This window comes from Podarcis bocagei (genome assembly GCF_964188305.1).
Source record: "Podarcis bocagei genome assembly, chromosome: 3".
NCBI lineage: Eukaryota > Metazoa > Chordata > Lepidosauria > Squamata > Lacertidae > Podarcis > Podarcis bocagei.
The window spans coordinates 29,717,049-29,744,609 of NC_138127.1; the positions used below are offsets into that span (position 1 = coordinate 29,717,049).

Here is a 27,561-nt window from a genome sequence, read left to right on the forward strand (position 1 = left end):
TTTTTTACCTTGGATTGTGCAACACCATGAAGCTGCCATATGGAAACTCACCTGCAGGCCAATTGTTCTGAGAAAAAGAAGGGAGGAAAGCTTTTCTGAGAGAAAGACCTTGGCAGGCTCAGCGTAGCACATAAGCTGTGTGTTGATTACCTCTCTTCTACTTCAATATGCTTTTCTTTATGAAAACCATACTGACGGTTTTTAGCACAGCCACAGAACGCTTGGGTATGATTCCTCTTAACACATGCATCTCGTTTTCACTTTCCAAACACACACACACACACACACACACACACACACACACCTGCTCCCAAATCAGTATTTTGACAGCGATGGTGTGTTTGCATAAATTTATTCTGCAATCTTATGGAAACAGTGTCTTAAAACAGAAGTACAGTTGAGATTAATTTTCCTGTGGGCTTTCACTAAAATACAATTATGCAGTCAATATGCAGTAAAAGTATAGATGAACAGCTTACCATTATTACATCAAGAAAAGAATATGGGCTCTTGAAAGCAGGACTATTTATTCTTTAGTCTTCTGACACATTCATGCTGTCCCTTATGTGCCTCTTGTCTTCAATTTGCTTGTAGGCCACAAAAGAAATGATGGCCACAAGGTGCCTTCAGATTCTTAAGGAATTGTCTGGGGTTTACAACTCAGCCTTCTTTTCATATGGTCCCAATACTTCCCCAGGATATGTGCAAAACTGATGATCCAATAAGAGTCCTTAGGAATTCACTTAGAAATTTAACTGGATCTTTGATAGCTAATAACTTGATTCAGGAGTTGTTGAAATGCACCTGGGGTGAGGGACTAGCTAATGTTTGCATAGATTTTCAAGACTCAGTTTTGGAAGTAGGAGATTACATTTCATAGGACTTAGGCACATGAGTGAAATCTGGACAGGTATCCCATAAGTACTAATTTATAATCCTTTAACTGTAATGGTGGAATCATACAAGGGGAGGGGATTTGTAGGCCAGGTGTTGGGAACCTTTGGCCTTCCAGATGTTGCCAAACTACAACTCCCATCAGCCCCAGCAAGCATGGCTAATGGCTAAGGTAAATGGGAGTTGTAGTTTGGCAACATCTGGAGGGCAGGGCCAAATGTTCCCCACATTTTGCTATCTGAGGTGAAAGACAGGAGGTTTATCCCTCCACAAGTCCATGTACAGAAGCTTTGGGGGCAGAAAGTCAACTGTCATTTGACTTTTAATTCAACACTGGCTGTGTTTTCAACTTGAGGGAAACAGTCTAGCTTATAAGATGGAGCACAAGCTGTGTGAAGTGGTGCCATCAGGACAGGACTTTAGGGCAGATGTCGAGGGCCTACTCTGGGGAATGAGCAGGGGGGCTCCCAAATGTAGCAGGACCGGCTTACCACATTTTGAAGTATGTATGCTACCATCTATTAATTAAATGCAGAGATTAGAATTCCTTAAATGCACTACTGGCTGTGTGGCAAACACAACTCTGTTCTCCAACCCCTTGTGCCACTCACAGTCTCTACCATCTGTTGCCTGAGGTGACTGCTTGACTCTGCCAAATGGTAGGGCCGGCCTTGCCTGAACTCTGCTTTTCCCAACTTGATCAACTATAAGCACCTGCACCCTACTGTTAATTCCCAGATATTCTTTGCACTAGACAGAGTAAGACTAGATAGGCATCAGGTGTGGTGTGCATGATCGTACCATCTTCATGTGTAACAGAAATGGTTGGTCATAATTCAAAACTGGCACATCAAGCCTGTGAAAGACCTGGAAACATTAGAAGTGTTGCCCTCACCTGGAGTGTCCAATTTGGCAAAGAACCTACAGCAGCTAATAGCCAGTGGAAGAATTTGTTTCATATGGTAAGTAATTCACATTGCCTACAAAGTTAACATCGGATTATACTTTCATCTTCAGTTTAAGTGACTTAAATTATTGAACATATAAAACTATATGGAATACAGACTTTTACTGGAGAAAAGAGATCTCATTGCTGGGGATATGTGGAGCGGCAGCTGGTTTGTTTATGGCTTTTGTGTTTTTATCTCAAAGTGTGAGGTTGGGTTTTATGATTTAAGTGAAATGTTGGATGAGAATAACGGAACAGAGACAGACCGACCCCCCACCTCAGTGTGTTTAAAGTTTAAAATTCCTAATGTCATTTCCCCAGCAACTATGATGAATATTTTATATAAATTACTCATTATTGGGCAGGGGAGAGACCTTAAGAGGATGGAATGTTATAAGGAACAGCTCTAGAAAACCCTGAGACATTTCTATATGCTTTGGATGGTTCCTTAAATAATTAGCAAATATAGGTTGTGTTTTTCATAATCTGTTGTGTAGCATTTCATGCCTCGTTTACCTATAGGGCCATGCATACAACCGTAGTACACAAAGCATATATTTAGGAATACAAAGCCCCTATGTGCATAGAACTGGAGCAAGGCATCTGTTGTTGGGGTTGCTCTGTTTTGGAAATTGATGCCAGCTCTTGGGTCATTGCCCATAAATATTTGCAAGTGTTTGGCGAGCATCCGCTTGCACTTTAATGGATGCTTCCTGTCTTTGCATGATAATGGTAGTAGCACTACTTTGGATCATTGGATGAATAAATGAAAAACAGAGATAAACAAGGGTTGCTTTTCAAGTTGCTATTTAAAAAGAGATGAACCTTCCAGGGCTGTTTCTTTTCATGTCAATGGAACTGATGCTCAAGGAAAGATTTCATGCACTTCTCTTCCTCCCTGCAGCCACTGTGATTTCCCTGAAAGCTTCTCCAGAGTGACCTGGGAGGTTCTCCTGAACAATGTGGGATAGGATAGGACACAGAAGTGGGGGCTGCTGGGAAGGACAGGATAGGTGGCTACTTACGCACTGCCAAAAAAGGAGGAAATGCATCATAAATAAAGATGGGGGCGGGGAGAGCAAACAGATTTGCATAGAATTTGCATATGCTATTATATACATATACAATGTAAAAATAATCCAAAGAGAACTAACAACTTCATCCACAGAGGGGGGAAAACTGTGATTAGGTGAACTATAGACCTGCTTTGTCTGCTGTCTGTGTAGATTAACCATTGATGGAGACCTTTTATTCCATTAGCTAGAATCCTAAACCTAGTTACCCGAGAGGAAGCCTCATTGAACTCAGTGGGGCTTGCTTATGAGTAAGTTAAGACATGTATATGACTTAGTAACAGTAACACTGTTCTTTGTGAATAAACCACACATGTGAGCAGGGGCTCTCAGGGCTCCCGAGAGGCTCAGTCCCTTCACATAATAAAAATTTTAAAATGACAAAACAAAAAACAAAAACCTGTTTACTTCAACCTCAAAGAAAGAAATAAAACTGACCCACACGAGGGTAACTTGTGAGAATTAAACACACAGATTGAATGTTGAATGTCTTTTACCAAATCACATTCCTTCTTTGCTTGAATTTGCAGCTATGACAGTGTCACGTTTTGGCTAGATGTGCCTAAGAAGACATTGCAAATCTTATCAAATGCCAAAAAATAACAAGTGTCTGCATTTGAGCCCCCTTTTGAGATGATGCCCTGGGTCATTACAGCCCTGTAGTGCTCTACCCCACCCCAAAAGGCCCTGCATATAAGCCTTTGCAGAAGTTGGCCTCTGACATGTTATAAGTAACTAGGTTGTTATTTGCTATCCATCTTGCACAGTGTGTGATGACACTGTCACTTTAAGTGGATTCTGCAAGTTATTAATATGTATAAGAATAACACACAATCATAATCATGTAGCAGCCTTGTTTATTTGGACAAGGTTCAGTGGATTCTGTGTGGGAAACCTGCAGATTTTTATGCAAACTAAATACAGTTTAACTATCAAAATCATTATAACTAGGCCAGATGCTATGGCTGCCTGTTTTGGCACTTTGTCCTCTCCCCTTGGCCCAAGTGTATCCATATGAGCTACGTGTTATCAGGTAAATAATTTAAGTAGAAGAATCAGTTATGAGCAGAAGAAACATATTAACCGTTTTATCCAACAATCCTCCGTCTCAACTCTTGTGCCTGATATATGAAAAGCGTGGGGCGAACCCTTTTACTTCACTCTCATTTCATTAAACTCAATTGCAAAAATCTGTGCTTTAGTCTGATAAATTCCAGTAGATGTTTTCCAAAATTGAATTAGAATAAAAAGCAGATAAATGACATAATGTTTTATTTCCTTTCTTATTTGAAAATTATAGTTGACATAACTGAATCTCATGTGATAGTTTATTAATTCTTCACTGGGCTTTCAAGACCAGGAATTATTTTTAATCTTCTTGGTGTAAAAAGTAGTTTCATTCTTTTTTTTGTTCTCCTCTTCGCTGGGCTTTCAAGACCAGGAATTGTTTTTAATCTTCTTGGTGTAAAAAGTAGTGTCATTCTTTTTTTGTTCTCCCGCTAACCACCACAAAAGGTTTGGAGTAGGTCATTGTACTGGGCTGATGCATTCTGATAAGAAAGTCTGTTTGGCACCAGGAAGATTATTTTGTTCTTGATTAGTTGAGTCATCTGGGACACTTGTCTATACAAGTGTATAGGAATGTGGGGTGGTTAAGTGATGATTTGAGTGCTATGTAATGCACATCTGACTTGCATGGTCTGAACTGGAAACATCTGGAAATTAGTGCTGTTATGATGCTCAGAACTGTATCATCTGTGTGGGAAAAGGACAGGTTAACGCTCTGTAAAAGAAGAAGAGGGGTATCTAAAAATCCCATTATTGATGGTGCGATCATGACTAATGAATGCAGAACTACACAGTTCTAAAATAATTAAAATAATAAGGCGCAATAGAATGTTGGAAATAAAGTAACATCCATGCATTCCTATAGCCATAGGTCAGTGGTAGAGCATGAGTTTTACATGCAAAATATAGGGCTAGGAGAGACTTCTGTCTGAACCCTGGATAGCTTCTGTCAGTCAGTGTAGAGCAGGGAGTGTGAGTGTGTTACCTGTGGATGCCTATGGAAGGTCTTGGTAAATATTTTTTTTTTAAAAATAATTTTTATTGGTTTTTCAACTTTTATGAATACATAACACACACTAAAAAGACAAAAGACGAAAACATGTATAATTTCAGAAAATCCCACTTTCTTAACCTTGTTCCTTAACTTCCCCCCACCCCCTTCATGCATCCCAATTCCCATAATTATGTCAGCAAATTGGTATTTCTCCTCTTATCCATCTTAATATAACCTCTTTTATTAAAGAAATTTTTTTTTCTAAGTTGGACTCAAATTCCCTTCCATCGATTTCCCATTTTGTCTTAGGTAACAGTCAAATTAACTAAACCCAAAAGTCCTGAGTGTTTTTAACATTCTATTCTTCCCCCTCTCTCATCCCCGGTTTTTGTCCCTTCCCCAGTACATGTCCAAAATAACAGTTCTTAGCCTGGATTCCTCACGTCCAAGGCTTTCAAGTCTCTTTCAGTCCCTCTCCGCCGGTCTTGTTGGTAGTCCTTTATATTGGTCGTCGAATCTCGAAGGAGTTCTGTCCCCATCAAACCAGGTTCTCTTCCCACAAGGACATTTAAAAACAACTGCTGCAAAAGTTCCTCAGGCCATGCATCTTCAGAGTCAGGGTGAAGGCCCCAATCATATTTATTCTTTATTTTGAGTTCCTGTATTCCATTTACTCCCGGGGCCTTCTCCTTCGTCTTTTGCATCTTTCGCAGATTTGTAGTCAATGTAATCCAAAAGTCTCCTTGCTTATATTCCACTGATGTAAACTTCTGGTTGGTACTTTCCATCTTTGCTTTCAGTTCTCCTTGTTTAGTCTCCTCCACTTCTTGAGTTATCATTTCCGATTCGGCTGCAGATTCTTTCTCATTCAGGTCCTCAATACATTCAGCAGAGCTACTTGTTCCAGAAGTCAAGGTCATGAGTTGTTTATTCATAGCCAGACTCTGCTCCTGTAAGATTCCCACCAAATGAAACATTCTTTCGATTTCCACTAGTAACTTTCCATAGGTCTTGGTAAATATTGCCTCAAAAATTCACAATGCATGATAGACCTTTTGGTCTTCCTGTTCAGATCTTCTATCTGTAAGCAAGTGCAGCAGTGGCTGATATAGGTGCTTTCCCCTTCCAACTGATAGTGAGTTGCATACCTGCACCATTTTGTGGTTCTCTTTTTCTGCTCTTTTAGACATGGTAACCATTTTGTGTTAGGCCATGTCCCCACAGCAGCTGTGACTGGCACCAATGATACTTTATCAAAATTCCAACTGTGTCTGCTGACTCCAAAAGGTTACAGCAGAGAAAACTGTTCCCTTTCCAGTAAATATATTTTATGATATTTGTGCCAGTAGATAAAAGAGGTACACCTATCAATAGGATACTGATAGGTATGGTCTAGGTCACAACCCAGAGAGTATCTTTAAAAGCTCTGAAACCTCATTTGCTTTTGTGTATTTTCATTCATCGAAGCCTTCTTTGGAATTTAACTTGCTCTCCTTCCTTTGCTGAACTCATTGCAACAGTCTATTGTCAGTATCCACCTCTGCTTCCTTCACTTTTTTATGGTTGGCAAGCTTCTCCCAGACCCTGTTTTAGGAGATCCTTCCCCACCACTACCCAATTATGCTTTAATCTATTTCCAAACAAATATCTTCAGGATCTGAGGCAAGAACTCTGCATGCTTCCTACTCAAAGCAGTGATGGATGTTACATACTTAACATGTTCATTACATTTCAAAACCTTCCCTAATTGAAACAGCTCCTGAAACTTTCTTCCAGGGTATAATAAATGCTAGGATTTATCTGAAGCTTTATATTTTAATCCATTCTTGGTCTCATTGACTGTTTGACCTTCCTGAGAGATGCTGCAATTGCTGCCAAGGTCAAGCAGGCAGGAGGGACTCTCACATGAGACATGCCACAAGATAAACAAAGAGAGGATTACTCTGTAAGACCAGCACATTTCTCTAAAAGGTCATATTTTATGTTGAATAAAAAGACAGCATGGGCACTGCTTGCAAGGAGCGTTCAAAGAGCACTTTAAAGCATTTTTACACTTTTAGAGGGGAAATACTTATTCACAGACATCACAAACCAGGTTCTAAATCCAAATTCCAGGAACAAGCTCATAATCTAAGATTTCAATTCCATTTGCCAGCTCTTCTTGACACATCACAGCCTTTTCCTCATTTGCCAGCATCCCAACCCTGTGAGTTTCACCTTTGTGTGTATGTCCATAAATTATTTCTACCTACAGTGGTACCTCTGGTTACAAACTTAATTTGTTCCGGAGGTCCATTCTCAACCCAAAACACTGCTTGTAACATGAGGTGAGCTTTCGCTAATGGCGCCTCCTGCTGCTGCCATGCTGCCAGCGTGCGACTTTCGCTCACATCCCGGGGCAAAGGCCGCAACTGGGAGCATCTACTTTCAGGTTAGCGGAGCTCGTAACCCGCAGCGTTTGCAAGGGGTATGGTATGTAACACAAGGTTCCACAGTATTTTCAAATGACGACATTGCGGTATTTTGAGATTAACTCAAATTAAATTGTGTGTGTGTATGCATGCATTTCAGCAAAAAAATAATTCCTTTTTTATAAATTTATTTATTTGGTTTTTCAGATTAAAATTTATAATCACATATCCAACATATAACATAGAAACAAGATTCCAAAGAATCTTCTAGACTTCTCTCCTCCCCTTTGTGGGTCCTATTCTTAATAATTTCCTCCTGCATCTTTTATAATAATCCAAATCTTTTAACTCTCAATTGTGTCCAAAATTCACCATTAAACTACAAATGTTATTCCAACCCTACTAATGATTTTAACTGTTTACAATGGTTTTTAAGATAGATTATAAATTTTTCCCATTCCTTGTTAAAATTTTGGTCTTCCTGATTTCTGATTCTTCCAGTCATTTTAGCCATTTTGGTATAATCCATCAACTTGATCTGCCATTCTTCAGCAAAAATATTTCCAAGAGACGTTTTGTTTGAAGGCATATAGTTTACCCAACTATATGTAAAGGTATGTAAAGGTATGTAAAGTTGTACCTTTACATACCTATATGTAAAGGTACAACTACCTTTAGGATCAAGGTGCTAGATCAATTTTAGACTTATTTTTAAACGTGGAGTTTTGTGTGTTTTAAGATTCACAATCTGCTTCAAAGTCATTGCCAAGAAGTAGGGCAAGAATGGAGAGCTAGTGTAGAATGGTGGCTAAGAGACTTCTGGTTTGAATGTGTAGTGTGCTTCCAGATGGGTATTTATTGTGAGATCAGTGGCAGACCTTGGCATCTCAAATTTCAGTGGCACCCTGTGTAACACCAAAATCTGGCACCTTATGCCTCTCAATTTCTGTTGGACCTTGTGGTTGGCGCATCTACTGCAGTGCCCCAGAAGCTCCCCTAAATCTGCATTTGGTAAGATCAGTGCTTCTCATGCATGCAAGGGTGGTTTTTCCCCTGAATCCACACAACATTGTTGGCATCAGAATACTACTCCCTCCCCAATTTAATCCAGATCCATCCTTTCCATAGGAAACCCTTTAACTAAAAAACAACAACCCTGTTGCCATTGACCCACTTGTGATATATGGATGACCTGGTGACTTCCAGCCACCATCTGAAAGAACTCAAAGTGGTGTTAGGCAATACCCACTCCAAGCAGTATTTGCAAAATGGGAGAATAATAATACTGATGTACCTTATGGGGTTGTTGCAAGAATTATAACTGGATAGGCATATGAAGTGCTTTGAACCCAGGAAAGTACTATACAGTCATACCTCGGAAGTCAAACAGAATCCGTTCCGGAAGTCCGTTCGACTTCCGAAATGTTCTACTTCCAAAGTTCCGGCAGCCAATTGGAAGCCACGGAAGCCCCATCAGACATTTGGCTTCCAAAAGAATGTTCAAAAACAAGAACATTCACTTCCAGTTTTCGATCGTTCGGGAGCCAGAACATTCGACTCCCAAGGCATTCGGGAGCTGAGGTTCGACTGTACAAATACTACCTAGTACAATTCCCTCTATTTCTAATGTTTAGGCTGTGTGTTCTGTTGCTTATGTAGGCAAAACATTGCACCCATGCACAAGAGGAAGGTATCAGCAGGCTAGGGGGAACCCCAATGCTTACAAAAATACAAAAAATCCTGGTGAACACTTTCTTAAAGTGGAGAACCCCCAAAATTGTCCAATGAGATTGGAGAATGCTCTGCAGCCTTGGAATGCTGATACAGGATGGACAGAAAACCAGGACAGGGAGACAGACTAGAGCGACTAGAATCCTGAATAGTAGAACTCCACACTGCAACATTTTATTAAGTCTTTGAAATTGAACCATCCATCATTTTGCCATGTTTCTCCTGATGCACTGACCATACTCCAGTTCTTCTGCCAGAATCCAGTTTCAGGACCATATGGAATCTAATCAGGCTCACCTATCTCTACCTGGCTTATTCTAGTCACAATTGTACATAGCTTTGCATTGTTGAGGAAGCTGCGGGAAGGTAGCACCTTTGCTGTCAAGCTTTGAAGCAAAAGTATTACAAAAACCCTGAATGCTGCATACTTAGGCAAGCAGCACATCATTCCTCCCGCTAACCTTTTAAGAGAAGATCCATGATTTAGCATACAAAACGGATTACCTTTCACCCCAATTAATGTTATAATAATGAGTACCAAAGGCAGAAATAATCTTTTGCCACTTATTATAAAGTGTTGCCAGCACAATCCCTTAAATTCAAGGCGTAGGTCATCAGCAGCTCTGACACAGTGGCAATCACACAGCTGAGGTTTACACCCTCCCAAAGTTTTTAAATAAAATGGGTCAATTTAATTTCCGGCGCTATCGGTATGGTGCTTGGAATAGTGAAGCTCAAGAGTTGGAAATAGCTAGAGGTCTCTCAAATCTGTTGAAAGTCACACACAAAGTTTCAGGCTTAAAATGTTATGGTTTCCCCCCCTTAAAAAAAAAAGTAATAAAGAGTATTTAGTAAAGAGCATTTAGCCTTGAAACAGAATGGGGACAGCTTAGGAGGTAAAATTAACAACAGCTTGAGCTTTCGTAAACCCCTTGCAGTGGTTTAAAGGACCCACGGTAAATATTTTTCTCCAATTCCATTTTCAAGCTTGCCAAGTCAATTCCTGTTGTGCTCTCACAAGCACCGGGAAGGATTGTACAGCCATTATCCCCGTTGACACAGTCTTTTTGTCCTGTGCAATTCTAAACAACACACACACACAAAGAGGCATCATTTTAATTGTTTGGCTTAATCTGATCCCCAGCCTCCTTTGCATTTTTTATCGCTACTGTTATTTATCTAATGAGTAATTATACTTGAGGGGGGAAAATAATGTTGGATGGCAAGCAGACACAGAGGGATACCTTAAATGCATTGACATATTGAAGCAAGGCTTTTAAGGAATGCCCTTGGACTTTCTCATAAAGGAGCAATTAGGCTGCCATTGGAGAGTCAGACTCCAAAGCAGAGGCATATTAGCCTCAAGCAGGAGTTCAGCAGTCAAGCCCGCACTCCCTTTGCTAATAAAAGGAATGCTGCTGCTTCAGAATATCCTGCAGTGAAGTAAAGAATTCTATAAAGGACAGCAGCTGCCCCATGCCCACTTGGCATCTCCAACAACTGACACTGTGTGGATTCAAGCCCCAAAGCCTGTCCTCCGTTCCAGGGCTCAGTTTGGGAGCGTATGAAGAAACAATAAAAACACATGTTAATGTGTCACTTATCCCAGCACTTTGCTCCAAGGCAGTGGTTCCTATCTGGTGGTCTGCAAAACCTAGGGGGTCTGCATAAGCCACCCAAGGGGTCCGGGTACCATTCACATAACAAAAAGCTACCATAGAGATATGGAAAGTTGGGGCTTAGCTTTTGAAAAAGAGGGGGTCTGCAGTACTTAGCTAATTGGGAACCACTGCTCTAAAATAAGGATGGACCCTATGATGACGGTGATGATTTAAAACCCCTCAGCAAGTTGTTTGTGAATGATCTAAACCAGTCTTTCTAACCAGGTGCCCTATAGATGTTTTGGATAGGGGCTCTTTTTTCAGCCAGAAATGAGTTCTGGCATCTCTTGGGGAGGCATTCATGGTGTGTTCTGGTACCTCTTTTTTAGAAAAATAGCACTGTTTGCAACTACAATTCCCACCAGCCCCAGCCAGCATGCAGGAAAAGGCTTGTCTAAACTATTTGAAATGCAACCAATAAGTTGTGGTAACCTTCCTCTCCAATTTGTGTCCAATGTCATGAAGTGCACAAAAATGTCAGGTGAATGTATTGATGGTCTTAAAATGCATCATTTGGCACTTCTATTTTGTCTCTATTTAGTGAAATGTAAAAGCATTCTATCAGTTTCTTGCTTCCAGTTCCCATCTCCTCTGCTGGTTGTAAACCATTGCAGAGGTCATTTTTTAAAAAGCGGGCCTTTTGCTCCCTGGCAGGCCTTTTGAATATTGGCCTTCAAGTTTTATCTTACCCGGTCAGCATTATTAACTACATCAATGACTGCTGCTGTTTTCCTTTGCCATTGCAGTGAAACCTGAGCTACTAATTGCAGTGAGCTAATTTGGCAGTGGTATATGCACTTCCTTGAAGGCATTAGTTAAAGTCTATACCTTTCTGTGCACAAAGAGTGCTTAAAAGAGAAAGCATACTGCCAGGGCAGCAGAAAGACCGACTCCTGTACCTTAATACCTAATAACATATCCTATAATTACCGGTAGCTGGAAATGGGGATGGATAGATTGCAGCAAATGGCAGGAGAGCCCATACCTTCTGCAGTGGCACAGCTCTGTAAAAATTGTAGGTACAATAGTTATGTTTAAGGATGTGCATTAGATATACACTGGACTCCTGATGAACAAGGCAATCTGTATCACTTTAGGTTTGTTGGTTGGTTTAATTAGATTCTCCTCTGTCTTCAAGGCACCATATAGTCCTGTTGCAGCAATAGTGACTTAGTGTTTCCTTATTAAATAAGTGGACTCATTTCCTCACCCACCTCCCCAGCTTCTGTTAAGGAGAGAGTAGATAGTTGAGTTTTAACAAACCTCTCAGAGCAAATTGTATAATGTGTTAGCCAAAACAATTTCAGGGACAGCTGTTTGCTCAGGCTCTGCTGTGGAATGTACTCAAATGCTTAGCACTCCATGACTGCAACTTCTGTACCCTGTTTCAGTAAGGGCAGTCTGTTGATGGCTCAGCTGTTGGACTGGGTCTTCTCCACTACACCCACCCAATAGGGCTGTGGTCATCTTTGCAACACACTGCTCTCTCCTTAGGGTGTAGGGCAGGGCTAAGCATTGTTGGGCACCTATTGAGGCCCACACCCCAGATGCAAGTCCTCTGACTCTGCTCTTCTTTGTCCTTCACATCTCTCTCTGTCCATCTGTGCTGTATGAGTGTATGAGTATTGGGTAGAGCATGGGAAATGAGTGCAAGCCTCCATTTGGCTTCTTTTTTTAGGTAGAAATGTGGACTGGACACCAGGGGAAATGGCAGTTGAATGGTCAGTGGCAAGAGTGGCGAGAAAGAGGAGGGTCAACCAGGAAGGGGAGTCTTCTGAAAGTTTCTGGCCCACAGCAATGCAAACCCTGCAGCCAGGGGAGAATGATTGAACCAATTCCTGGTATGTAGAGCAACCCTTGGCTTGGTCCAGAAGCTGGTTCAAAATGCTGTGGCTAGACAGTTCGTGGGGACGAACTACCACCAGCACATAATTCCAGCGCTTAAAACCTTGCATTACATGCTCAAATCTTATTGGGTCAAGTTCAAGGTTCTTGTATTAATTTAAAAGGTCCTTAACAGAATTATAGAATCATAGAGTTGGAAGAGACCACAAGGGCCATCGAGTCCAACCCCCTGCCAAGCAGGAAACACCATCAGAGCACTCCTGACATATGATTGTCAAGCCTCTGCTTAAAGACCTCCAAAGAAGGAGACTCCACCACACTCCTTGGCAGCAAATTCCACTGTCGAACAGCTCTTACTCTAAGGAAATAGTACAAGAATACTTGGCTAGTTTAGATGTATTCAAAAGCTGAAATAAATGAAGTGACTAGTTTAAGTAATATTGACCATGAAGACTCTCTATGGATATGTACACTAGGTAATTTGTGTTTTGTGACTCCCAGTTTCTTAAGTCCAATGCTGATATCTCTCTTCCCTTTCACCACTATGTCCCATGGCCTTGCAAACCTCTGTAGGCACTTGTGCATATCTGACTTTGTGACTATCTAGATCATTGTTGTGCTCCAAAATTTTAGGAATTGTGATTATACATTAATCTTGCAGCAGTTTGTGTTTTGAAATGGTTAAAACACCTGAAGTCTAATATTTGTGGTATACTAGTAGGATATGTAGGCATGTTGGGTATGTATTATATGTAATGTACGTAATGTATTGTATTGTATTTGTTAACTGTTAATTGTATTTCTATGTAAATTGATGCATAATAAAGATTATTTCAAAAAAATATGAATGTTTATCTAGCTGCAAGAGTGGATTCTGCTTATAAGAACAGATCATATTTTGATGAATCACATTATTGGTGACATTAGCACATGCTCTGTAAGTTTTTATCATGAGAAGAGAGTCATTGGTACAAGAAAGAAGAGTTCCTTCATGAGCCTCTGTAATATATGTGACACACACAAGGTGGCAGAATGAGCATAGGGCTACCTAAGTAAAAAGAATGGAAATGCTGCAAAAGAAATGTTTCCCCCTTATTTTTGTTCATATTTCTCAAAAGCCAAGTGATTTCTAAATATGTAGAAAGGTGGATATGATTATTTAAGACTTCAGTCTTGCCAATCATCCCATCCTCTCCTAATAATTGGCAATTAAATGCAAATGTTCAGAGCTCACCGGCTACTTCTGGATATTAATAACCCGGGCAACTACTCACACCCTCATTTTTATTGAAAACACGGTTCTATCAACATATTGATTCTCTAAGTGAAGCTGAACTTTTCTCAGCTGAAGGACAGCTGCAAGAACATATCCCTCAATAACATTTCATTTTGCTTTATAGATTTATGGGCAAATTCACCCCTGATGTAAAACCAGAGGGTGTAACCCAAACAATCTTAATAGAGTTGTATTCGTTTACTTTGAGTATGAGTCTCACATTTATGATTAACTTTAATTCATCCATGTTGCAATCTACTTGTTTGGGCAGAGCACAGTTGAGATTAAATCCATCCCTTTGTCATGTCCAATAGAGTTACATTTTATGCAGCCAGCCCTGCTACTGGCCAGATGGACATCTAGCTAGAATAAACACAGTGCTCTGTGTCCTGCTGCAAGAATACATGCCAGGTTGATGCCCCCTCTTCTACTTTCCCTGTCTAGTTGTTTCAACCTTTGGGTAGTGTCAGGGAACTGCCATCGGAGCCAGAGCGAGAGGGAGGGCTCCAGAGGGATTCCAGAGAGCGTCCCGGGAGGGAGAGAAGCAGCACACCTTCTGGGGAAGGAAATCAGCATAACACCAGTGGAGAAGGGGGGCAGATGGGGAAATCGGCGAGGTGGCTCCAAGACTCCTCGCCGGGAACCAGTGGGGAGAGCACGGGTCCTCCGATGCCCACACCCTTTCTGCGCAGAAGGCTTCCGCGCAGGGAAGCTAGGCGGAGACTAGGCGTCAAAGAGCTTCTTTGCTGGAAGAAGTTCAAGAAACGCCCACTAACAGATTCTGCCAGCGATTGAGACAGTCACGGGCGCGTGGCTGTCCAGACAGAAAGGGTTCATTCAGGCAACCAGCCAAGGGTGGCGTTGATTTACACACAAGCAACCCCTAGAACCCTTACAGGTAGGAATGGGAGTTAAGGTGTGTCCAACTGCATGGATGTGTTGCACACACTGTTCAAACACTTCTTGCCCTCTAATGCTGTTAGGCCCCTTTCCCCAGAAGATCTCAGCACCTTCCTTCTTCTACAACTGGTAATTTCAGTTAATAAGGCTATATATTTTTCATGCAAATGTTGGTAGTATATAATGCATCCATACATTATGTTTTCACACACACAAAAAAAAACTGAAGCGAAAGCTTCATGGGCTAGAGCCTACGTTATTGTATGTGTGAAATACTATCCTTGGGAAATATGTGTGTGTGTATTGCAAAACAAAACAACACAGGATGTGATATCCAACATGTAGGTAAAACTACAAGTAACCTGTGTACACATTTTAGAAACCACAAATCGGCACTTTAATTCTTAGAACCACAGTCTGCCAGAATTATCAATTATTGCTATAGGGATGCCAACATATCCAACAATGTTAGTAAAAAGACCTCAACCTCTTTGAGGATAGTACCTTAGCTTCAATAAGTTAAACTCTTCGGAACTTTCCACCCTCAAAACTCTATAACCACTACTTTGGAAACGACATCATTTTTCTCAGAGCAACTGATAAAGGTGGAAGCCGAAATGTTATGTTAAAGCCCAGTTCTATTCTAAATATGTTGATGTTTCGAAAGCATTGCAGGGTCCACGATGCCTGCTACTTTGGCCTGTGCTGGGATGACCTGTGAAGGAGAGAAAACTTCTTGCTGCAGTTGGTTGCAGTAGTCAAGAAATACTCTCAAGTCCAAGCACAATGGTAATATAGGGAAGTTATTATGCTACATTTTGTTTAGGCCACATGAATGACAAATGGCCCCTGTCTTAAAGGCGAAAGGGTTTTTTTCAAAGCTGGAAGCAACAGTAAAACTTTTATCCACTTACCGAGTCAGCCTTTGAAGGGCAAAATAACTCTCATTAGACAACGAAAAGTCCTTTGATCACATTGAGTAGTCATTCCTTTCACTTGCTCTTTTACTGATGGGATTTGGATAAAAATGCCTTAACTAGATATGATAAATGTACTGGGGTTCAGTGGCCAAGATCTTTACTCACTGCTCTGAATTCAAAGGCTTTCTCCATCTGAAATGTGAAATTATGCAGGCCTGACCCTACTCTTACTAGAGAATATGTGGCCCATGGAATGTGCTCCTGAAAATATTAATGGCAAAAATGTCAGGTATGTGTTCCTGGAGCAGCGTCGCTACATGTCACCTGTTTCTGAGGGCATCTTGGAAATGCATTTACCTGTGCTAATGAGTAGATTATGAAATTCAAATGTGTTCTGTGGATGGTTAAATTCCTCCTGACTGTCATTAGAAAGTAGATGCTGGGTTTTCCCTTCCCCTCCTTTTAGCAGTTCATCCTATGTACAGCCACACAACTGCTTAGGTAGCATGTAAAATAAGGGTAAGTGTTCATTCATCAAATGTATCTCTCCCATTGTACATATTTTACTCCTTTTTCCTAAGAAGCAGGAGGGATGGAGGAAGTATCTGTTTTAAATGGATTCCTATATGGATTCTGGTAGTTCTAACACAATCAAGCTTCTTCTGCATTGGACTGCCCCTTGCATCAAGTGTCGAAGCTGCCCGTGCTTTGTCAGTTTTCCCCTCTTCTTTTTTAAAAAGCTTGGCTAATAATATGGAAAATTCTATGCAATACATACATTATACAAGCAGTACATATAAAAGTCTTCACCTTGCTGTACTGTACTTCTGCAACATATTCTCGATCTCGATCTATATCACAGTTATTTGCATCCTAGTAGGTAATCTGTTTATGTACTGGATTGAATATGCGTATAATATGCATAGAATATTATACATATAACAGCACATATAAAATGCAAGAATTGTTCATATTTTAAGCGGAACTGTGGGAGGGAAGTGCTTCCAAGTTCACTGCCACAATGAGGACTATGAACAAGCGAGGCCATTTGGCATCAGACCCAGCTAGTACTGGAATGAAGCAAAGGTTTGTCCTTGGGGATTCTCTGTTTTATACAAAGGCTTCCTGGATGCCTGCTTGCTGTAGCACTCTCTCTCCTGACCTGGTTGGCATTTGGTGTTTGATGTACACCAGTGGCTGAGAATCACAAGTGAGGAAGAGTGCTGTTGGGCTCAGGGTCTCTTTGTGGGCTTCCCATGGATGTCCACTGCGAGAACAGCATGGTGGACAAGATGGGCCTTTGACTGGATTCCGCAGGCTCTTCTTATGCTCTTATGGGCATCACACTAATAAGGCCCAAATTTAAATAACATTTTAAAAAAACAATCGATTAATTTATCTGTTTCTTATGTTCTCAGTCTGAATTTGGTTTGACACATTTCCATATCAGTTTCTGATCAAGTTGTTTTAAACTGTTTTTTAATATTGTGTTTTAATTTCAAAACCCACCTTAGGGTGACAGGAAATAAAGTAAGTAAGTAAGTAAGTTCTTATGAAAATTTGACAACATTTTAAAACAAAGTTATCCTAAAATACACCTTTTTGCACGCAATTTTGCCCAATACACTTGTTTTTGAAAGCATTTTTTCCTCAATTTTTAATGCACACTTGGCCCTAATATACTCCCCTTTCACACATTTTTGAAGTTGGAGAACTGCATTGCAACATTTGTAGAAGTGTGAGCTTTGAAGGCTAGCTGTGTTTCAGTTCACTTATTGTTTTGGGAAGCAGACTGAACCAAACTTCTCCCCCATCCCTACTTAACCTAGTTCTCTGGGAAAGGGCATGATACAAACGTTAAAATAAGTAAATATATTTGTCTAGCTGCATTACAGAATTAAGTAGAAAGATGCGAGCATTTCAAGTGTGACTCAATAATCACAACAAGCACAGAGACCTGGGTAATGGCCATGAAATGAATACTGTATTTTCTCTAAGATTGTACTTGAAGTTGCTTAATTTAACTATGGCAAGCAGTTTATTTTTAGATTATGGATTATTTCTCTTGATGTTCCCCACTCTTTTCTCACTGCATATGTACATGCTAGAGAACAGGCTGGCAGAATTTTTTACCTCTGGCTTGATTCCTATCTCAAAACACAAGCTTATTTGATTGGTGTGGTGTATCTTAAGACTCTTTAAAAGATAAAAATAAGTAAGCACTTCATCAGACTTCCTTGTTTGTTTTGCTTCAGAGAAGGGAGGAGAGAATAACCGTGGAAGATATTTCCAAGCCAAGAGGCAATGGAAGTTCTAATTGTTCATGTGAAACTGTGCACATTTGTTGAGAATGCTGCATTAATCTTTATCTGCAAACATGTTTTCGTGAAATGCAGTGAATGCAGTCAGGTAGATACTCCCAAGAGCTATCTTTTAATGTAAAGGGTTGGACCCGAAACAAAGCAAGAATAATCCAGCACCACTTTGATGTGCTCAGTATTTGTCATACTAATCCATTCTTTTCATTTTATGTGAAAGTCTTGGGATGGGGAAAGAGTGTGGTTGGGGCAAGGAGAATGACATTGGATTGAATCTAGTCATCCCTGAGATGGTAAAAGAGGCTAGAGGGGAAAGAGGCAATGTTACAAGGGTTCCTTCCAGTAGCACCTTAAAGACCAACTAAGTTTGTTCTTGGTATGAGCTTTCGTGTGCATGCACACTTCTATCTGAAGTGAAGTGTGGTATCTGGTATCTGAAGAAGTGTGCATGCACACGAAAGCTCATACCAAGAACAAACTTAGTTGGTCTTTAAGGTGCTACTGGAAGGAATTTTTTTATTTTGACTATGGCAGACCAACACGGCTACCTATCTACTAATGTTACAAGGGGGTACTGAAATGCTATCTCTCCCTCTCCTAACTGGAATATATTCTCCAGTGCTGCACAACAGCTATCTTGACATAAAGGGGTGTCATTAATTTACCTGGTAGTGATGTATGGAAGTGAGAGCTGGACCATAAAGAAGGCTGATCGCCGAAGAATTGATGCTTTTGAATTATGGTGCTGGAGGAGACTCTTGAGAGTCCCATGGACTGCAAGAAGATCAAACGCATCCATTCTTAAGGAAATTAACCCTGAGTGCTCACTGGAAGGACAGATTGTGAAGCTGAGGCTCCAGTACTTTGGCCACCTCATGAGAAGAGAAGACTCCCTGGAAAAGACCCTGATGTTGGGAAAGATGGAGGGCACAAGGACAAGGGGACAACAGAGGATGAGATGGTTGGACAGTGTTCTCGAAGCCACAAACATGAGTCTGACCAAACTGCGGGAGGCAGTGGAAGACAGAAGTACCTGGCGTGCTCTAGTCCATGGGGTCATGAAGAGTCGGACATGACTAAACGACTAAACAACAACATTAATTTACCACATGTATGATTTGTAAAAGCCACCATATGGCCAATCAATTCATCCTTAAGACTGTGCAATGCATGAGTGTGGTATGGAATTTTGTTGGGGAGGGAGTAGAAATATGACCAGCAGGAGAGATACTGTTATTGTTGACGTGGAGAAAGAAAAAAGTGAAAAACAAATTAGGGGGGGGGTCAAGATCCCCTCTAGTTCCATTAGAACAGGGACTTATGGACTATCTAAAAAGTTCAGGAAAAGGCACATTCTATAACAGATTATGGCAGATTTTACTTTGAGCAGCAATATGTGATGCATGCATTATGAGTAAATTACTGTGAAAATGTAGTATAAGATGTTAGCCTTTACAGTTTTTGAATGAGCCAGTCACACTTTGTTTTAGTATTGATAAACCAGATGCTTTGAAATATGATCCAAAAACCTGAACCTCTAACCACCAGGAAAATATCTCACCATTTCTAATACTTGCTCAATGTTGGGTGGGGGAAAAACCCTTCAACCAAATCCAAAATAATCTGCTCTTTTCCACCCTAACTGTTTCCTGCCTCTTTGGGAAAAACAGCAACATTTGGAATACACTCCCCCCCCATCTAATTTTCAGTTTTCTGTAAGTTGGTCTGATGTAGAATGGCTTTGTAGAATTTGGATTTTCAACAGCCAATGTGGCTTCACTGGCATAATTTCATTGGCACCAATGCAGAGGCTACGATAGGGTTGCAGGACTGGCTCAAGACATTGTGCTGCTTCAGGCAAAGGGCGATATGATGCCCCTCTTGCATTCCATGTAAATATGATGATAGAACTGGTAGTTGAATCTTCCTTGAACACTGGTTTGTTTCCCTGCAACAACTGAAGGAGGCAGGCTACTCCAGAGGGCACAGAGGAGCCCACACAGCTGTGGCCTCCAGCACCTCAACCCCACCCAGAGCATCTACTTCTTGAGATGGATGCTTAGGTCAGGCCTGAGGGGTGGGAGTCAGTAGGAGGAGTGCCAAGCCCATAAAATGAGTTCATTCACAGAAAAGCCTACAGAATGACAGGGCTTTGCTGCTTGTCATTAAAAATGGCTAGATGGGTGCCGGAAGGTAAAAAGCTTTAAATGTTTTAAAATTAGATGATAATAGTGCCACATCAGTGTGCTTTACAGACCAGTGAGAACAGTATGGGAGTTCAGTGGGGTATGAGTTTGCTGTCCCAATGCTGGGAAAAAGCGATCCCTCTTGAGAGAAGATGCCGGGAACGCATGCAACAAACATGCATTTATCACACTGAACAATGAAGCCTTTTCTTCTGGGCAGTAGTGGTCCAGGTGGCAAAGCAATTTGTCTTTGTGCTTGGTTTTAGCTTTTGTGTGCAGATAAAGCACATTTCTTGCTCATTTTCATATCCACGTGTCTTTCTTGGGCGGCTTGAAATGTGGACCTGTTGAATACAAATCTGTTTTAACTGTTTTCAATATTGTATTTTTCAATTGTAACCTGCCCTATGACCTCATGGAGGGCAGATAAGAAATAATAATAATAATAATAATAATAATAATAATAATAATAATAATAATAATAATAATGCAGGGCTCGCCATGCATTTCTTCAGCCCAGCTTCCGTAAACCTGTCTCAGGAAACCAGTGGTGTATGAACTCCTGCAGTTCTACAGGTTACAATTTTCAAGAATTGTTAAAGGGAAGTCTTAGAAAAACTTGTGGTTTTCTCAGGGCTTTTTTTCAGCTGGAACAAACCAGAGCTCAGTCCCAACACCTCTCAGTTGCATGTCATTGCCATTATAAAGAGAACTGGGGAGGCGTTCATGGTGAGTTCCAGCACCTCTTTTTCTAGAAAAATAGCACTAGCTTTTCAAGCCCTCTTCTCAAATTAGCCCCAAACAGAGAGGTAAACATGTAGAGCAGGGGTGGGCGGGCTGCATATCCTGCCCCTGCCTCAATATCATATTGGCACTGCCTCAAAATTTGTGCTTGGGGCAGAACTTTTGCAATGGGGAGGCTATGCACAGCAATGGCATTATACAGTTCACAACTAGGCTAATTCTTCCGGGTCCCTGACAGCTCTAGGATCCCTACACTGATAATGCTGGCTCCCTTCTGTTGGTTTCACCTTAGTCATCTTAAGGGCAGTTTCAAACAATTGTAATATCTGCTTCAGAGTCTTTCCTGGGGTAGTACATTGTTCATTGGTTAGGGTCAGGGATGAGTGAATCTATCATTTTCTGTTCCTCTTAGTTTCTCATTTTTCCAATCTTTAGTTCCCCCACGTTTCCACATTAGTTTAAGGTGTTTTTTTAAGTCCTCATGAAAAAAGTCAGTATTTTAGTGTGAATTTCTCCTAATATATAATGTTTCATATGCATTTTTTCCTAATATACATATTTTTGCAAAGAATTTCCTCAAATACCAGTCCTTTTTGTATGCTAGTTTCATCAACATATGCTTTTATGTATGCACTGTACCGTAATAAACACATTTTTGTAACCATTTTTGGTTGGAGAACTGCATTGCAAAATTTGGAGAAGTGTGAATTTTGAAAGAATTATTTGTTTTGGTTCTCATATTGTTTTATAAAGTGCAAATTAGGTAGGTGCACCTTATATGTGAAATGAAATGAATTTCTCCCCCTCTCAAGTTAGGATGCAGCAGCAAAGCCCAGCTCACTCTCCTGTATTTGCTACTGGAGAGTTTAGCCCTCCATCCTGCCCTATAGTTTGCTGAGCATCATTTATAGTCCACAGCAGGGGCGGAGAACCTTTCTCAGACTGAGGGCCCCATTCAACTGTATTTCTAAGCATGAGCTAGCCTTACATCACAATAACATATTTATCTCGGAATACAATTTGTAAATCTTTTGAATCGTGAAACAAACTTCAGGGGGATTTTGTGTATTAATGCAGATCAAATATGGAAATAGATGCACCCTAGGAAATATTTCTACTGAAGCATATGGGGAATGTTGTAATATTAATCCTGATTAGAGGCAGTTTCTGATACAGATAAGAGACAAACATGCTATCCGGATTTTCTTTTTCTTTTCAGACCTACTTTTCTCCTTCAGCTCTGATCGAGGAAGACAGAATGAAGGGCATTATTTGCAATCTATGGGTGGACTGCATTGTCTGGTGTTATTCCTACTGAAGGATGCTGGAGTGGCACTTTGTGGATCACGCTCTGCCCACAACATTCTCTCAAAGCCTAACTCATGTGCCTTGAAATAAATCATCCAAGGGTGGAGCTTTTACAGCTATTTTTACAGCTCATCTACTTATGCAATCTCCTCACACCCTATCTTTAATACCTTAAATGAAATTTCTCCTCAGCAAAGGCAACAACGGAACTAAATAGTGCAGGATGAGCAAGTGACTGATATGCCAGAATAACAAAAACAAGAGCATTAGGAGAAGTGAATGGCTGAGAGATCTGCAGATATCTGCTCTCTGATTAATGGTGGACAAAGGGAGACCCCATGTTGATGTCCGTTTGGAACAGAGAGGAAATTTTCTGTGATCCCTCCTCTCCCTACAGTCCTCCTGCCATCCCTAAATTTGACCCAGAGGTCTGAGGCAACTTCTAGAGCAGACTTTGGGGTGCACAGGGAAATTGCTGGGGTGGGGAGAGGGTGGGGAGAGAGAGAGAATATGACCACTTTCTCTGTTCTGCTGATGGGTGCCTCCCATCAATTGAATGCCAGTCAACTATGGACTCCCTTTAATGGCCTCAGATTGTGAAGTGGTTTATACCTATGTACAATAAGTAGATAGATAGATAGATAGAGATAGATATAGATAGATAGATAGATAGATAAAAAATAAATAAATAAAGCCAATGTGCCTTAAAAAGCCCTATGTAAGTCTTTTGAAATGATTCTACCAGAATATGGATCATTTGTTGTCTGTCTTGAGAAACAATGGAGTGCACCTCTGAGGCTGAAGTCAAACTGCTGGAGAATCACAGTGCCTGCTGTGGCTGCAGAGACTGATAACTTGTAACTGCTGCCTCCCATGTTTTTTCTGCAATAGCAGCAGCTGTTTGATAAAGCTGATGATTTATTTAATTATTAAATAAATAAATAAATTTATATACTGCCCTTCATCAAGAGATCTCAGTGCAGCTCACAGAATAAAATACAACACCACCAACACCAACACCAGCCCTTTATTAGGAAGTCCCAATGTGGGTTACAATAACTTAACACTCAGAGTTAAAACAGATTACAGTCACGGGAATAGGCTGGCCCCTGAAAACACACATCTTAGGCGTCAAACAGTAAAGAGTTGCATTTTCATCATTTGTTGAAAGCTGTATAGTGAAGAAGCTAGATGAACCTCTGTGGGGAGGGAATTCCACAATTTAGGTGGTGCCACGCATAAAGCCCTTTTCTGGGCCACCCCTCACAACAGAAGTTGTGGAACTACCAAGAGAGCCCCTTCTGCTGATCTTAACACCTGAGAGGGGTGTGTGTGTGTGTGTGTGTGTGTGTGTGTGTGTGTGTGTGACTCTCCAATATTTGGGGGCTAACTTGTTTAGGGCTTTAAATGCTAGTGCAGCCCAGAAATGAACTGGCAGCCAATTATAATACTAATAGTACAGTTCCCATGAATCGTTGAGGTGGGGAAGGAATGTGCTTTAAATGCATGGCGTGCACCCAGTGTAACACAACTACCCGTCTGAAATCTCTTTTTAATATCTTTAGCAGATGGGTGTGTTACCCTCCATATTGGGTGGAGGAGGATCTCCCACTGATCTCAGTTTGTCTGACTAGCATGAAAACTGTATAAACGGCACACTTAGCACTGGAGTTCATCTGCATGAACTAGGCAACAGCAGTATAATTTATATTCTAATCCACAAAGTCTCACGTCACGTTGGCGTACTGTCAACCCTTGGTGTGAAATGGCTTGCAACTTGCTCTCTTCCGTCTGGGCCTCATTACCCAGCCTCTTCTAAATAACCGGCATCTTAGCCTGCACATTAAGACATAGAAAGTCACTGACTGTGAATCAGAACTGATGTGACTGTTGCTTTGTGTAAGGCTTTAGATGTTTTCCTAAAGGGATTACCACTCAGCCATTAAACAGTGTTAGAAATGCTGATGTCACTCAGCAAGTTAAGGAGAATACATATCCTTACAAACCCAAAGAAAAAAAGCACACCATTTATTTGCCTTTCTCTTCTTGTTAGGTGGGGGGGGGGGGAAATCCACCAGTAGCTCCAACGAGGAAGAAGTAAAGACTGGATCTTTCTTTCTTTCTTTCTTTCTTTCTTTCTTTCTTTCTTTCTTTCTTTCTTTCTTTCTTTCTTTCGCAATGAGTTCACTGAAACTTCATTATACTTTTCCTGATTGTTACTGGAAAAAAACACTTTTGTATTTGCAAAAAGCAACTGCATGGATACAGATTGATGCTATTCTTTAAAAATTCTGACCAAGCAAGAGCCTTGGTCAACTGTAGCATTCCCCAATGGATTGAACTCTTGCCCTTCACTCTATTATCTCCCCCTGCCTGCTGCAGTAAGCATGATTTCAGGTGTGCTGGTCAGCACAACAGAAAGGAGGAGGTGAAAACAGGCTGTAGAATAAACAACAACTGATCTCTCTCTTAATCAGGGAATGTAAAGAAGCCAATTTCTAGGTTGCAGCAGAAAAACCTAGGTTGTTGTTGTTGTTTAGTCGTTTAGTCATGTCCGACTCTTCGTGACCCCATGGACCAGAGCACGCCAGGCACTCCTGTCTTCCACTGCCTCCCGCAGTTTGGTCAGACTTATGTTTGTAGCTTCGAGAACACTGTCCAACCATCTCGTCCTCTGTCATCCCCTTCTCCTTGTGCCCTCCATCTTTCCCAACATCAGCGTCTTTTCCAGGGAGTCTTCTCTTCTCATGAGGTGGCCAAAGTACTGGAGCCTCAGCTTTACGATCTGTCCTTCCAGTGAGCACTCAGGGCTAATTTCCTTAAGAATGGATGTGTTTGATCTTCTTGCAGTCCATGGGACTCTCAAGAGTCTCCTCCAGCATCATAATTCAAAAGCATCAATTCTTCGGCGATTAGCCTTCTTTATGGTCCAGCTCTCACTTCCATACATCACTACTGGGAAAACCATGGCTTTAACTATACAGACCTTTGTTGGCAGGGTGATGTCTTTGCTTTTTAAGATGCTGTCTAGGTTTGCCATCGCCTTTCTCCCAAGGAGCAGGCGTCTTTTAATTTCGTGACTGCTGTCACCATCTGCAGTGATCATGGAGCCCAAGAAAGTAAAATATCTCACTGCCTCCATTTCTTCCCCTTCTATTTGCCAGGAGGTGATGGGCCCAGTGACCTTGATCAGAGTGGCCTGATGTATGCTGCTGTACTGTATGCCCTGATTGGCTGTGCAGTTCTGAGGGAGCGTCTCCTCTGCATTTTTAGTTGAATGCCTACTTGCTATGTTCAAGGCCTCAAGACAAAACCTCTCTGTTTATTTCTTCTTAGATTGTACACTACTTTTGTTTCATTTCCTCAGAAAAATGTTACTGGGATTTCTTTTCTCTCTGGACTCTACATTATTGCAAACATGGAGTTCTAGTTGCTGCATACTGCTTACTTGAGAAAAAGTTTCTATGAGCTTCTAAGGTGGACAGATATAGAAGATTCCAGCATTCTCTGTAGGAATGTCTACTGGACCTGGATATATGGTCTTTGTAGCAGTGCATTCCCTTCTGATCTAGTCTCTTGCAAAGGACTATATAGATCAGGGGTGTCAAACTCAAATTCATCAGGGGGCCGCATCAGCAGTTTGGTCACCCTCAAAGGGCCGGTTGTATCTGTAGGACTATGTGTCCAGTCTTTATTATCATAAATTATTGTCACTGCATTCAATTATTACTGTTTTTTGTAATAATGTAGACAGTCCAGAAGGATGTTATGGTCGATTGTATCAAAGGCCGCTGAGAGATCCAGCAGAACTAGGAAACAAAGTTGTTACAAAGAATGAGCCCTAATGAGACGATTGCTGCAATCCTATGTGCATTTACTTGAAACTCCTGTTGAAGAAAGCGAGGCTGGCTTCTGAGTAAACATACACGACATGGGGCTGTAAATAAAATGTGTGTGTGTGTGTGTGTGTGTGTGTGTGTGTGGGAGAGGGAGGGAGAGAGAGAGAGAGAGAGAGAGAGAGCTCTGACAGGAAAGCATCAACATGCCTTGTGCACTCTCATTTTCCTTGGCTAATTCCCCTGCCCCCCCCCCCCATCTCGGGGTGCCACTGCATAGCGCAAAAGGCGAAAGAGCGCGAGCGCGCTGCCTACAACTGGATCTCCGGCTTCTTCCTTTCCTTCCCCGAGGCAGGAGGGAGAGATCAAGGTGGAGCTGCTGGCAGGGCGGAGAGCGAGCCGCCCAATTGTGTGACCGAGTGATGGAAGGGCTGCAAGGAGCCGCGTCCGATCTCCTCCCAGGAATGTGCCAGCGGGACTGACATGTGCCGGAAGGCTGGGAGAACCGCCCAGCACCGCTGCGCGGGCGCGGAGTCCAACTTGTGGAGCTGAGATAGAGAGCCGGGCGCCAGATCGCCTTCCTCACTTGGCTTGCCGCGAAATTGCAAGAGGAGGAGGAGGAGGAAGTAGGCGGTGGGGGGCGGGGAGCGGAGGGGTGCCAGGGAACACAGCCCCCTCCCATCACGGCCATCATTATCGCCGCCCCCACTTTACATTTATTTTAAGGGTGTTTGGAGTGTGTGTGTGCGCGCCCCTCTCTCTCTCTCCCACTCACCCCCCCCACCAGCCACCCCATATTCCCAAAGAACAACTTGATCACAGGCATCGTCGGTCCTGGAAAGGCTGGCTGTGCAAAGATGGAGAGGAGGGAGGCGAAATGAAGAGGAAGGGAAGCCCCGGGCTGGTGAAATCCAGCGCGGAGGAGAAGAGGACGCCTCCCGCAGGGCGAGTTTGCACCCCGGAGAAGATCCAAGACTGGAATAAAAAAGTTTCTCCGAGGAGAAAGACTCCCCCTCCGCGGCACGGAGAGACCTGACCTTCCGCTTGCTCTTTTTGAGCAGTGAGCGGGAGAAAGAAGCCAGCTGCCCGCCTCGCTTCGGCCCCCGACGACGAAGGCGCAAGTTGAGAGACGCGGGGACATTTGAAGCAGCAACCACGTCCTTAAGAGCGACGGGGGGAGGCGAGTAGGGAGCCGCACCATGTAAACTTCCTTGTGTCAACCCCCCCCCAAAACCTAGAATAAAAGGTGAAGGCTGGCGGCTGGCGGCAGCTACACGGGCCACATGACGAGGTCTGGCGGGCCGGATTCGGCCCGCGGGCCTTGTGTTTGACACCCGTGATATAGATGGTCCAGTGAGCACTGACTAGCCTCCTAGTTTACCTTCCCAATGGCTGCTAAATATGCATGAAACACTTCTAAGGAACATTCTTCCCTGTAAGCGAATGG

At 41.9% G+C, this 27,561-nt stretch overlaps 1 long non-coding RNA gene across 4 annotated transcripts in view; it reads left to right on the top strand.

The window, feature by feature from the left end:
* The window catches only part of LOC308583036, a 266,940-nt gene that overhangs the window by 91,040 nt on the left and 148,339 nt on the right, over window positions 1-27,561 (top strand). The window lies entirely within an intron of this gene.